We start from the raw sequence: 15,096 nt of genomic DNA, 5'->3' as shown, positions 1-15,096 counted from the left end.
GCCTATATATCCAAAGTGTCAGTGTCAATTGATGCCTGCATGCAGCTTTTGAAAGTGTACCATTAGGCCATCGTCCTGCTCCATATCTTAACCCAAATGATGAAGTGATATTCGAAACTTTTACTTGCAATATAACCTGCTTGGCTATATTTTGTGAAAGTTTTTCTGCCACCCCACCCAGATCTGAGAATCCTCCCCTATCTCTCCCTCGAGGCCTCAAGTGATCACTGACCACGCATAAATCTGCAGAGATTTTAGGTCGCTGTTGTGTCACAAAAATTTGATTCACAATTCTGTACGAATATCGTCCGAGTTGAAGAAATATTCTGCACCAAAATCGTTTTTGAGCCCTATGACGACACCATCGACCAGGGACGAAGCCGATAGGTCTTGGGTTCCCTTGTACATTGTTGGGTTTGTGTGATGTTCAAATTCAATAAGTCTTGGGTTCGAAACTGTCAGTTAGACTAAAAAATGCTTGATTATAATCATATGCGCGTGAATGACTTTCAACTATTGATGTATATTTAAACTACTGTGAAAAGTGTAAAAATGCACATACAATTATCGTGACTTCCTATATGAAAATATGAACAATTAATTATTATTTTTCACACTAGTGCACCAACAAAAAAAAAAAAAAAAAAACAATTAGAAAAATAAAACTAGAAATGATTGATAATTTGGTTCATGTGTCAAAACAGGAGGCATATTTTCATCATTTGTTGAGCAGAAAAATTAGCGATGCTCTCCTAAATTGTCAAACTGCCAACCTCCAAATAATGTTTTTCCCCTCTTCAGCTTCTTCCTTTCTATCTTATTAATTTAGTCGGTATAGTACAGTGCACATGCAAAACTTTAAACATGCTAGAATATGTGACATTGTCATGTCCCCCTTGCAAAACATGATTGTACTTGCCACATGCTCTCAGTTTCTTGTTTTCTCTGCAGTTGCGGCACTTTTCTCTATTGGTGAGATAATACATGCATGCATGATGCATTCAATTAGGGAGATTAAGAAATTCTTTCTTGTAATTAAGATTTAGTATCAGCGGCATCATCATTCAATTAATAGATGTTTACTACTTGTTTAAAAAGTACACTAATTGTCTCATTATAAACTCGGATCACGAGATGAAATAGTAGAAATAGAGTATCTCTCCCAATTAAGGCATGTATGTGAGGGTATTTTGATCTTTTTAATGGCTGCCGTGGTGCAACATTGTAGTGGCCAGGGGACTTCGATACGAGCAAGTCAAATCGGAAACTTTAATCTGTGAAAAGTGTGTTTGACATATTTGATGAAATGAAGCAATGTGAAGGCTCCTGCTTTCTTTCAAATGCAGCCAAAATATACGTGCAAAAAAACCCTTTATTAGGTTGATGTATCTGCAATTTTTGCAGGAGTGATGATATGCTTTGCTATCTTCACCAGCTAATAATTCACATGCATATGACTCGTCAAGACATTGATCTATGGTATTATTTATTGTTATGGTCGTGCAGGCTTGCCAGTGCCGCTTCAATCCCATGCATAGTCATTTGAAGTTTTACAAATGGCTCCATGCAACCCAGTCAGTCAATTTGTATTCCACTGAGTACCATATATACTACAACCATTGTATCCTTGGAATATATATTTAAAACTTGGATTAGTCTACTCTTAAAAAAAAAAAGTAAAATAGTACTAGTATTCTTTAATCGAATAATGCTTTTGTAATGTAATAATTTGCACACATACGTGAAAATGAACTTTGTCACTATAATAATAAGGTTATTTTGTATTATTAACTATACTATCAACAATGAGATTGACAAACATTTAATGTTAATGTCATGTTGTAACACCATTAAACATGAAGTTAATGAGCCCAAAAGTGAATGATAATATTGTAACAGTCAACGTTTGTAATGTAATAATTAATGTTATATAACCTCACTGTTATAATGTTGTTTAACATGTAAACTTTGTGATTATAAAGTAACTATTAAAGAAATGGTACCATAAAATTTCCCTTAAAAATGATCAACATGATGAGCAACATAAAACACAGACATATCTTATATTTTCAAACATCATGACAAGAAAAAGTTTCTCTTCATTTTCTTAATCATCTTATTATTTTTAATATGAAGTTGTGAACCAAAAATAAGGAACTAAAACCGCGGTCTATAGATTTTGCAAATTTATGGACCAAAGTCCAAACCCTACCTTTTGTTTGGGACCTATATATCCTGCCGATGATACATTCAGGCACCTGAAGTTTTCAAACTAAATATCCGTAAATCTGTCACCACAGTAGCTTTCAGAACCATCTGATTCTTCTCACCTATTATCTGTCCTGGCAGTATATATATATATATATATATACACACAGACATCTGGTACTGTATATATATCAGAGGGTATTTTGATTTTGATATGAACATTGCTGATTTAAAATTCATGAAAGTTGTGTATGTATCAAAATATGTAATCCCCATGATCCGCTGTCGTATCAGCAAATTAGTATAGGATCTTCTTCGTGCTCCTGAAGCAGTTATTTAACTTTGTAGTTTTGTTATGATTTTTCTGTCTTTCATCACATGAATGGATGATTGCTGAATAATTAAATTAATTTAATGACCGGCTGGTTGATTAAATAAATTTAATTAGTATCTCCCGCATTATCATTACTGAGTGGCGCTCATGACAATCTGATGACGAGAACATAAATAAGTGCATATTGTACAAGACCACAAGTTTTACATAATTAACTAATTAATTTAAATGATGGGATTTCAGTTTTACTTCTCCTCAATGATATCATGTATATACTTAATCAAGAACCTGTTTCACGCATAAACAGGCTGTTTAGAATCAAGCCACGTGGTGTGTTTGTTTATATAATAAGATGATAATTATGTTTCTAATACGTGGGTTAGTCTTTTAATAAGTTATCATAATTAATCAATCTTAATGATGATTGTGGAATGACAATGTGGTCGCCGCTGATCAAATAATCTTTTGAATTAAAGGTAATGGGGGCATTGTGCCATTAATAACCTGCCTTATTTGGTTTGCAAAATCTTGTAGGTCATAAGCAAACTAAAAACAAAAAATTAATTACAAATAAATATATACTTGCAGTGTAGCATTGGATCCATTTTGTTTTAGGTGGTAGGACAAGAGGATGTTAGCTAGTTAATTATTATGTGCCATTATTTATAGCTTAATTTCAAATAATTTAAGCAGATTTGAGTTTAGTCAAGTTGGTTAGAGTTGTTGTTTGAATCTCTTTCCTAATAGTTTAAAGGTTAATTGATTTGCCCCTTGAAATTGTAATTTCGTGTCATTTTACTCCTTGACTTGTTTTGTCACACTCCACCCACCACCACCCCCCCCCCCCCACACCAAGCCCCAACGCGAAAACTGTCATTTTTCATATCAATTCGTCTCAGTTCACCCAATTTTTGTCAATTTCATCAAATAGACCTTAAAGTAGAAGGTAGTATGAACATTGGTTGTCGACTGAACTTAAGGACTAGATTCGCAAGTCTAAATTCCTTTCTACTCTTTCACTTATCGAAAATTTGTTTCTCCAACTTTTCTCGCCACAATTCACATGCGGTTTGATAAATATGAAATGTCCACAAAACTGCCACGTCATCAAGCATGGGGCTTATTTCTAACCACGTAAAAATGAAATGTCCTAACTACTATTTAATTTCATCAATTTGACGGAACAAACGTAAAGGGGAACTGAAACTAAATGAGACAAAATATAGCAGTTTTAGAGAATAAAGTAAGACAAGCTAAGTTCTCAAGAAGCACATTAATTAATAAGCCTAATTTAAATGAATTTAACACGTAATATCGCTGGCAAAAATTTGAAGTTTTAATGGGAACAAGAATGTTAAGTAATTCTTCTCATCATGCCCATTATTGCACTTGTCATTTGTCAAGTCCCATTATAGCAAAATCTACAGAACAACAGTTATCACGGATGAGGTTAATTTTCAAGTGCAAGAAACTCTGTGGTTTGAGGAGCCTCTTGATTTGCCCCAGGATATTTTGTTTGAGGATTGTCTCTAAGTTTTATTGTTCATATGAGGATAGGTTTTCTGTTGTGCGGATCACTCTTTTTCCCTTTGATCGGCTTGAAATCTCCAACAAGATTTTTATTGAAGCTCATTATGCACACTATCCTTAGTTTGTACGTTCCTTTACTTGGTTTAATAAATATCGAACCTTTTTCAAAAAAAAAAAAAAAATCAAAATATGTTATATTCCTAGGTAGGTTTATGAAAATTAAAATCAATTTAGATGAAATTGAGAAGCACTGTCATCATATGGTGATGTTTCTGTCAAAAAAAAAAAAAAATTTATAAAAGCGATAGTAGAAAAAGAAAAATTCAAATTCAAACTCAAAACTTAAAATAATAAATAAATATTTTTAACAAATTAAACCATAAATTCATACCATATTTTTCACAATATATCATATAAATAAATTGTGCATAACGTAATTTTGATTAACAGCGTTGATAATCTACGGACGCAACGGATGCTATTGTGAGGCACTGAATCCTACTTTTAAATTCCATAATTTACGTTTTCAACATTTGGCATGATTATGTTTTCTAGCATATATGTCAGTTCAAACAACTAACAACTAACAACCAGGAAGTAAAACAATTCGTATGGTGGCGGTGGCTCATTGGATGGCATCGATATGACATTAGATTAGAGAAAGGATTCTTGCCGGATTCTATTTGTGAGGATCCTAAGGATCCTCCAATCACATCCATTTGTTGTGTATCGTGCAGTCAATTTTCGTCAAGTACTGTTTATATTTAATTTTAAATATAAAAAATTTACAATAATTCTTAACCGAATGATGTACGATAAACGAATGTGATTTAAGGACTGCCGAAGTCCTCACAAAGAGAAGCTGGCGAGGATCCTCCCTCATTACATTAAGCCACTTGTCTTGAATATATATGTTCATTTCTTGATCAAATGCATCCTTGTTTTGAATCTAGTTGACAAGCTATTCAAGATGCTAAATTGTTATTGTCAAACGAAAGGAAACCTCTTATGAAACATAGTATATGAGATCAGTTTTTTCATTTGTAATTGTTGATCATGTGAATTGTTTTTCAATATATATCAAATTTATAGCATGATAACATAGAGAATGATTTATATAGAAGGAATCATCTTTACTGTGACGTTCTGGTCTAATAATATTATGTTAGGGGTAAGTTTTTTTCTATATGACATTGCATTATTGGACCAGAACACTACTCGACAAAGAACATGTTTCAAGCAAGTTGCGCTCAACAATATGACATGTCAAACATATATTAAAATAATTCTCGTCGAAGAGTATGGGCATATCAAAATTATAAATACAAAGACATTGTTAGATCTCTAGGATTGACTTGGAATAGATATGTTACTATATTCGAGGTTTGAAGGTATAGGTGAATGATTTAAGTTATCTAGAAAGGATATAACAAATAGAGATTAGACATAAAAGAAATTTATCTTTTCTAATCCTACTTTTCATGAAAAAAATAAAATGAGTAAGTTTTTTCAATGAGTAATTTATCTTCGACCTTTAAATTGAATTTATTTTTAAATTGCTTCCTTCAAAATACTTCTCCAAATATAATGATTTATACATTCCAATAAACTTATTCTTTCTAATTTTGTTAAAGTGAGGGGACTAAAATACATAAGTTCATTGTAAACTTTCAAATTAGACACTATTTTTTTTTTTTTTCTTTCAATGTACTTTAAATATAATGTATTATTCAATTTCAGTTCAACCCAAAATACCAAACCGGGAAAAAAGTGTCTGAGAGATGCATGCCTACCCCGGAATCAAAGGTGCTTTATAGGTGACACTTGAAAGCTCAAGCCTTAAAGGGGTCATAGTTTTGCTCAAAAACTTTAATCAAAGAAAAGAGGAGTGGATATTTTCACTTAGTTGGTGAGCATCTGGCCTTTTGTTTTTGCTTGGCCGGGCCTGCACGACAAAACACCAGATCCTTTTTAGCTTTCATGTTTTACAATTGCCAAACACCAAACTCCACTTTTAGCTTTACGTGCAAGTATTGTCCAACTGTCTGGGGATTCGTCACAGTTTTACTTACTTTCCATGCACCGTCAACGAAATCATCACCTTATAAGTTGACTTGATTCATTTTCTTATTTTTCTTCCTAGTTTAGCAAACCCAACTAAGATAATTATAGCTCAAGTTAAATGGTTTTCTAATTCATATAAGAAATCCGAAGTCTTTGACTTAACCTAATTCTACTCATTTCTATATTTTCTTTCACCGTTCAGATTAACCCTAGGGCTTCAACTTAAATGATATTACTTTGTCAAGATACTATGTATTAATGTTGTCTCTGGTTTAATCAAATCGATGATCTTACTAACATTCTATGCAAAAATGAGAAAACCATACACTAGAAAGTCTAAAATGACGCCAACATCAATTATTCAATGATTTTCTAATATCACATCAATACATTATGTGTTGTTAGCACCAGTGGCGGATCTAGGATTTCAAGATCGCGGAGTCCCAAGATAAAAGTTCCAAAACAAAAAAAAATTAGACTCGTTTGGTTCCATATCACTATTTTTTATTAAATTTGGTTAATTGAATAATCAAAATTAATCAACCACATCAAGTGGCCCAGTGATAAGGGTGCGGATTTCGGCTCTCAAAATACAAAAAATAGGGAGGTCCCGGGTTCGAGGCTCCAAACTGGTGAGTCTGCTTGACTGTGGCCAGGAGAAAGCTGAAATGTCTTTGTGAGTCTTCCAAGCCCCTAGAAGGGGTGGATAACCGTAATGAATCTACAAAGATGAAATTTGTTAACGTAACATATATATTACAATTGAGAGTTGAGACTCTAAGATTAAAAAACTTAAATGAATTTGGAAGAAATAAAATTAGGCAGTTAGAGGTGGTGGAATGGCAAATGGTGCTAGGGGATGGGGTAACTTGAGTTTAAAGTTACGAGATTGCGACAATTTGGAGGATTAAAACAAACATTAGAAACCTCTTCTTCCTTTGTGAGTCTTCCAAGCCCCTAGAAGGGGTGGATAACCGTAATGAATCTACAAAGATGAAATTTGTTAATGTAAAATATATATTCCAATTGAGAGTTGAGACTCTAAGATTAAAAAACTTAAATGAATTTGGAAGAAATAAAATTAGGCAGTTAGAGGTGGTGGAATGGCAAATGGTGCTAGGGGATGGGGTAACTTGAGTTTAAAGTTACGAGATTGCGACAATTTGGAGGATTAAAACAAAAATTAGAAACCTCTTCTTTTTCGTTATAAGCACTGCTGAATGAACATTCATGGAGGCAATAAGCCTCTCTGCTGCACCTGCCCAAATTGTTAGAGGGTCCCGAAGGTTGATCGCAAGTGTTTCTTCGGGCTTCTGGAGGGTCCCGGGACCTCCCGTGTCCCCATATGGATCCGCCCATGGTTAGCACTGCATACAATAATGTTTTTTCTCTGTGTCTTTTAATAGAAGTTATTACGTCAACGGATATGTATTTCATAAATATCAATAGAATTTTTTTACTGATCTGAATGCATCGTAAAACTACCTAGTATACCATCATGCATATACTCAGTCATAACAATGGTAGCAGGACACAAAACTTCACAGAGGAACTCGAAGAAGAAACAAATGAAAAGTCACTATACTATATTTCTGTAGAGGAAATATTCATTACAAGATAAAGTCATCCACCTCATTATATATATATAGTAACTAGGAAATTTAACAACTAAGTAATTCTCTAACTACCTAACAACCAATAGTCTATGATCATGACATGTGTCTTGACAGAGATTATGCCATTTGGCATTTTACATGGTTAATACTCAGCATGCTAATCATAATCATATTAAACTTATGGGAAAGGTATTAATATTACAAAGCAACTCTCTCTCTCTCTCTCTCTCTCCCAAACATTTCATACACACATTTGATATGGTCTAGCTTATAATCTGAGGTGGTCTGAACCGGCCATCGACCCAACCCTTTATCTTGGTGTCTTCATCATCCTTTTCTTATTTAATCTTAAACCTCACACGAGCTCCCCGAAGCTCCATACACACATTTGATCTGGTCTGGCTCATAATTTGAGGCGGTCTAGACCACCGACCCAACCCTTTATCTTGGTGTCTTCATCATCCTTTTCTTATTTAATCTTAAACCTCACACGAGCTCCCCGAAGCTTCATACGCAAGAATGAGCTGCAATGTCATTTTTAGCTGGAGGATAGTTTGGTTAAGTTACTTTACCATATTTTAATCTTAATAAACCAATTAGATGCATGTCTTCGCAAGGAAACCATCGGCATGTTTGGATGAAAAGCTCGGCTGTCAAGGTGTGAAGAGACAGCCTAGTTTTAAATTAGGTATTTGCCTAGCCAACCAAGTTGGAGTAAAGAAATCATATAAAATTACACTAATTCTTATATCATAAAGGAACAATCCAAAGTTTCCAACCCTTGAAGAATGGTAGTTGGTTTACATAATTATGGATTCTAAAATTGAAGAATGAACTCTTTGGATTGTCTTCATATTTTCCTTTTTTTTTTTTTTTTTTTTAACAAGCTGCAGTTGTAATGATGATCTACTAGGGGTCCTCTACTGCCATATAATCATAGTGTGGGAACATAAAATAACCCCAACCAATAAGAACATATCATGTGCACAACTTAACAAATAGAAAGATTATATTCACACAGCTCAAATTACTTCTTCCACACTCTTTTAATTTTTTAATATTTTCTACACACCACTAACACTTGATAGAAAATTATTAAAAAGATGTGGAAGAAGTCATTTGGGGTATGTGAATATAATTTTCCTATCAAATATGACTACTTTGCTTTTGACAGAATACGCAGACCAGTAGTCAAACTCAAACGAGCCAATGGGCCACAATCTCAATGAAGGTCCTAGATGCCTACAATCAACAGGCACTCATGTCAATTTATCACAAACTGTCCAAGTCGATTGCCATGCGACCTACGCAAATCATCCTGATATGTAATGGGTTTGCTTATTAGTCTGTTAGCATGGCAACATTATCCAAGGCATATTCTCAGAATTTGAAATGAATATACCTCCATTGGTTGTGCAGAGTCTACAGACTATGTAACACTGCTAACAGGTTTAATGAATCTGGACGCTGGGTTTTAGTTCTCTATAAAAACCAAGGTTAGCCACTTTATTCCGGTAATAAAAAACTCTCACCACACTCTTATTACTTCCTAAAGTCTTTCTAAGTTAGATATTCAAGACCCTTTAGCTGGTGTTAATCTAACTTCATTTGTTTCTTTTCTTTGCATGTGTAGGTTTTTGTCAATTCAATCCAAGGCGGAAATTTTATCCCGCACATAGTACATGTATCTTTTAACATCACTAAGAAACTATGAGAAACAAATACAATTATGATATAATGGTGCCATACTTCAGCCACTGCATCAGCTACCGTATTGACTTCACAGAGTATCTGAGTGAACAAGGGTTGTTTAAAGTATTTCCCACATTTTAGGAATTAGTATGTATCATAATACTAGATTAACAGTAAATCAATATCAAAATAAGGAGAAACGTCAATATAACCATAACACTTTTACATAGTATAGTCGTAATATTGTCATGTGATGTCATTAATCTACACATGTTACAACACATGCATATTTATTACCATTATACCACAAAGTATATAAAGGTATCTCATACTCATATTTTATCACATGAGTTTAGTGGGTAAACTGGCCAAAATGATCATTTTTCAAATCTCAATTGTTGAAATAAATATTTTTTTTAAATCTCAATTATTAAAATGGTCAGAGTATATATTGGTAAAATAATCAATTTTTCAGTATATATAATGTCGATCTTTAATCATTATGTCATCAACATTCGATTACTACATCACTAAGATTGAATTTTAATCAGTTCAACAATTAGGATTTAATTTCTACTCATTTAACCAATTTCCCGTAAAATTCCACCATAATTAAAATTAGCTTGTTTTTGTGTAATCACTTTTTTCTGAAAGCTTTAAACATGCATACCAAAATAATGGATGATTTTCTATGTTTACAATCATGGATCATTCATGGACTCTCTGTCACTTCACAATTTAATGTTAATTGTCATGCCAACATTATAAAACATTGTTTTAAAAATATGAGGTAACAGAAAATCCATGAAAATGTCTACTTTTGAGGAATTCTCCTTACTATTTCTCCTTTGACAAATCACCAACCCACCGATCCATAAAATACTTATGGTCTTATATGTGTAGGGTTTTTAGGACACTCATATAGGACATGACATTTTAATAGACGTATAGAAAATGGGATCAATTTATTTGACTAGTTTCCTTTTTGTGTTTGTTGACAATTAATCCTCAGCCTACTGCACACACACATTTATAAATAGGTTTAGACTTGCTAACCCTGCTTTGATTCTGGCTCTAATGGCAAAAGGCCTATGACCGAAACAGTGCATATCTTTTCTTGTTATTGATTTGTAAGTGAACCCTCCCTCACCACTCATATTTTCTGCTAAGAGTCAAAGGGATGGCACTTTAAGTAATGATTTAAGACTTCAAAGTGTGACCTCAAAATTTTATATGGTATCAATTACGGCTATTAGGGTATACATCACCTAATATTGCATGAGTTTCATTAGTGAGATTTTAGAATTCCAACCTATTTAGTTTAAATATGTATTACAAATTATGTTGTTGATCACATCTCTTGTAAGTTAACACATTTTCTTGTAAGTACAAATTTGCTCGAGGGAGATATTTTTTTTGATGTAATTGGAAATCTCTCTCTTTCTCTCTTGTTGAGAGAGATCGAAAGTGGAAGATATGTTGTGATTACACGATTAAAACTCTCATATCCATGAGAAATATGATCAGTAATGTTTTCGACCACTCTACAAATTTTTCTCTAAATTTTTTTTGTTACATTAAAGGAAATCGAACCCTAAACATATCATATTTGAAACTCATTACTTCGCCCTGCCTCACCACTTGAATTAACTTTAGGCTTGTTTGCCCTTAAGTTTGATGCTTGGGATCTTGGGGTGCTTGTTATAAAATTAATGAAATCCAATCCTAGACATTGATGTGTTTTTTGGAATGTAGGATTGAATGCTCTATAAAACCCACCTACCAACAAGCATATAGAGAAAGCCATGCATAGAGAGGGAGAGAGAGGGAGAGAGAGAGAGAGAGAGAGAGAGAGAGATCTCCACACAGAATGTCAAATAAAAATGGCAGGCATACAATAACACAATGGTCCCTCTTTAAATAATATAATAATAATTACAAGCCATTAGTTGGTCCCAAAAGCAGTTGAAGCAAGTAGGAAAAAAAAAAAGCATTAGGGTTGTCACCTTCACTTAACAGGAGTATTTTTTACTCACCTCTCTAAACGATGATGTATACTTATTATACACCTTATTATTTGTTATGTATCTTTTCATTTAATTGTACTTAACTTTCATATTAAATGTTCAATTTTCAAATTTAAAAAAAAAAAAATTAATCAAAATTATATGAAATGATACGTGACAAATGATAAGATGTAAGATGAGTATACACTATAATTCACGGTGCCGGGAAAAATGCTATCTAACTTAACAGTAATGGGCTGGACAGCATGTGATAGGTAAGGAGGACTGAGTGGTCGGCCGAAAAATAGGCTGTATATTGTTGAGTTATTAGACTGTTTGAATTTTACTGGACTTGCAGCTGAGAGAGATGTGCGTACAATTTTAGGCCCAGAAAAAGTAGCCCGTGACTAGTGGTAAACTTTTGGGTGGCATCACCATCATGTTCCCACTTTTTACCTAGTCCGCGCTATCTCCATCCATCTAGAGGACCATCTTGATTTATATATTTCACCAAAATATAAATTTTCCTATTTGGTTTGAAAATTTTGGTATTTAATTTGAATGTAATTCAATTGATTAAGAGCATTTACATCTTTATCCGAGGTCTTAGGGTTAATAACCCTTCCCCCAATACCACTTTTATAAAATAAAATAAAAACTACTTACTACTAATTGGTTCTAAAAATTAAAATTCAAGAGGAATAACAAACAAGCTTAATCTAAATGTTAATTGCAGGATGTGATAATCACACAAAGAATTTATTTTCCTACATACTTCTGTTTATTTTTTACCCTCGATTTAAATAAATCAAATAAAAACAACAATCATAATTAAATAGAAGTATGTATAGAAGGAAAAGAAGTGTATGTTATCATTTCCCTAATTGCATATGTCGTTTGTTTAAAAGAGAATGAGAGGAAAGTAGCTTGGAGAATTGTATTACAGTTTAAAATATTTACATTCTCTGTTATTTTCATTTTTCTAATTAATGAGTAACTAGCGTGCATGAGAATTGAAATATTGAACTTTAAATGTGACATCCCACATCGTCCAGGGAGTGATCCTTAAATGTATATTCTCATCCTTACCTAGCACGAGGCCTTTTGGGAGCTCACTGGCTTCGGGTTCCGTAGGAACTCCGAAGTTAAGCGAGAAGGGGGCTAGAGCAATCCCATGATGGGGGACCCACTGGGAAGTTGCTCGTGAGTTCCCAAAAACAAAACCGTGAGGGAATGGTAAGCCCAAAACGGATAATATTGTGCTACGGTGGTGGAGCGGGCCTGGGAAGTGATCCGTCCCGGGCCGAGATGTGACATTAAACCTCTTCGAACAAATTAGTAACGTAGTGTCATAATTCAAATGGTTATAAACACATTATATCCCGTACTTTATAACATTAGGAAAAAAATTATTGGAATATAGAGATTAAGTTAAAAAGTGAAAGATACACATTTAAGAGTAAACGCATGTACTTGTCACATGAGACATGACTTGTATGCGAATAACATAAATCACATACTTATCAGTGATGCAACAACCAAAAGCTAAAACCGTTAACGTTGGAATTCTCTTGTGAAAATAAATGTTACAAATAAAAAATAATCTTAATCATACCATAAAAAAAAAACAAACAAAAAGAAAGAAAGAGTCATCTTAAGTATATACTTGTACTTATTACTTTATTTAATTTTTCTATTGATTTGCAATCTTTTCCGATTTGGGAACCGAAAGATAGTTGCTCAACATGGGGTCCATGTGCTGCCGATTTTTTTGTTTGTGATACGATATGTTTGATTAGAAAGTCGACGAAGTTTGAACTCACATTAATTTTTTTTCAAATGTGTATTGGTTAAAAAAAAAAAAAAAAAAAAAAAAAAAGCCACCTTAATTTCAATTACATTTTTCCATGGCTATCCGTTATATTCATATCAATGGATGTAGTAACAAAGAAAAAAAATGAAAAATCAATGGCATGTAAAAAGTTTCCGGACTCCAGAAAATATTTAGCATATGGTCTAATATCTTAGTCGTTGAGGTGTTAAGTTTTCATCCATGTTCGAAACTCTTCCCCTTCTAAATTATTGTACTAGTTTCGAATCCTCTCCTTTCCCTTATTAATAATTTTAAATGACATGTAAAAAGCCAACTAAAATGATTGTTTGTTCGTGATTCATGAGTCTCTCATGGTAAATTTCCACAACAGCCAATGACAAAACAAAGAATGTAGAAATGAGACTAGAAGATGAAGCAAACCCCGTTGGCTTTTTACTTCTTGCTACAAAAGCAAACGAGTATTTTCAAACCATAAAATAAATTGAATTTAAAAATGGTTTTACAATTTTTTTAACTACAATAATATATTTACAGTAGACTCGAGGATTTAGCTAAGCCATATAATGAGTTATCCATAATAATTGGTATCAAACTATTGCACTTAGTACTACGGCCAAATTTTGAATTTTGATACATTTTTATTTTCAATGACCTCTAAATGAAGACGTAAATTAGAGACGACTATGATAAGGACATTCTTATTTAAAACCTCTCTACGTGTTTATATGTGGAAAAAAAAAAGTGTGAAAGTTATTCACTCAAATATTACTCACACTAGCTACCTTTGTTTTTCATCTATGTAAAACATGCAAAATTAGAACAACGATCTTTCAATTATTTTGCATATTGGTCCATGAATTTAGTTATTTAAGTTTTGAGTACTCAGATGTGACGCATGACATTTTAGTCTTTCCAATCATTTTTGAAATTTTTTTTGTCCATTTGACGGAATTGTGTGATTGTGGTTCAATTTGTTGTGTATATTACTCCAATCATTGGGTTTAATTCAATGATTAGGACTAGATATGAGTATATTAAGTGATTAAGGGTCAATTTGGAGTATATTAAGTGATTAACCCTACAACATCTTATTAGCTTCCACACAACACCGATTTCATTTCATTACTTTCCTTTCTTCAAAATGATAGCCCAATTTCCCACTATTTTATTCTTAAAACCTAACTCTAAATCTAATTTTGAAATTTGGTGTTTGAAGTTTTGAGATTGTGGTGGCCGATTAATTCACGTATAATAATATCGGTGATGAATAATAAGTTTATTTTCTTTAGAAAAGTGTTATTAGTACTCCAAAAATCTCATTCTACACTCCTCACAAACGTATTTTCTTTTCTAATATAGGAAGTTTGGAATGTAGAATTAAATTTTTGAAGTGCTAATAACAATTCATTTCTTTTTATATTACTTAATAAAACATGCATTCTGCAAAATGACGTTGACGTCAGCCACTGTCAACAGGTTCAAGGTGTGGCAATTCTTGTCTGGGCAGTCCAACGGGCTACAGCAGCAACCTAATTGTCACCTTGATTTTGGACCGATGGACCTCATTTAGTTTGATTGGGAGAAATTTCTACCATTGAATGAGTGCCACAGTGAACGCCTCCATGTGAGAAAAACACATGATCGTATCGTTGGCCAATGCCTATATGTGAGAAAGTAATAAAAACCATAATTGTATCTTTTGGACAAAGGATACATTTTTCTTTAATTGCTATTTTGTAGATTTTTAGTGATAAGTAGTGTGATGTGTAATTATTTTTGGTAAAAATGAGTAGTATTTTTTTTTTTGTTGTA

The sequence above is a fragment of the Pyrus communis genome, chromosome 3 (genome assembly GCF_041283825.1).
Source record: "Pyrus communis isolate YQ-2024b chromosome 3, ASM4128382v1, whole genome shotgun sequence".
Lineage (NCBI taxonomy): Eukaryota > Viridiplantae > Streptophyta > Magnoliopsida > Rosales > Rosaceae > Pyrus > Pyrus communis.
This window is presented reverse-complemented; position numbering follows the sequence as displayed.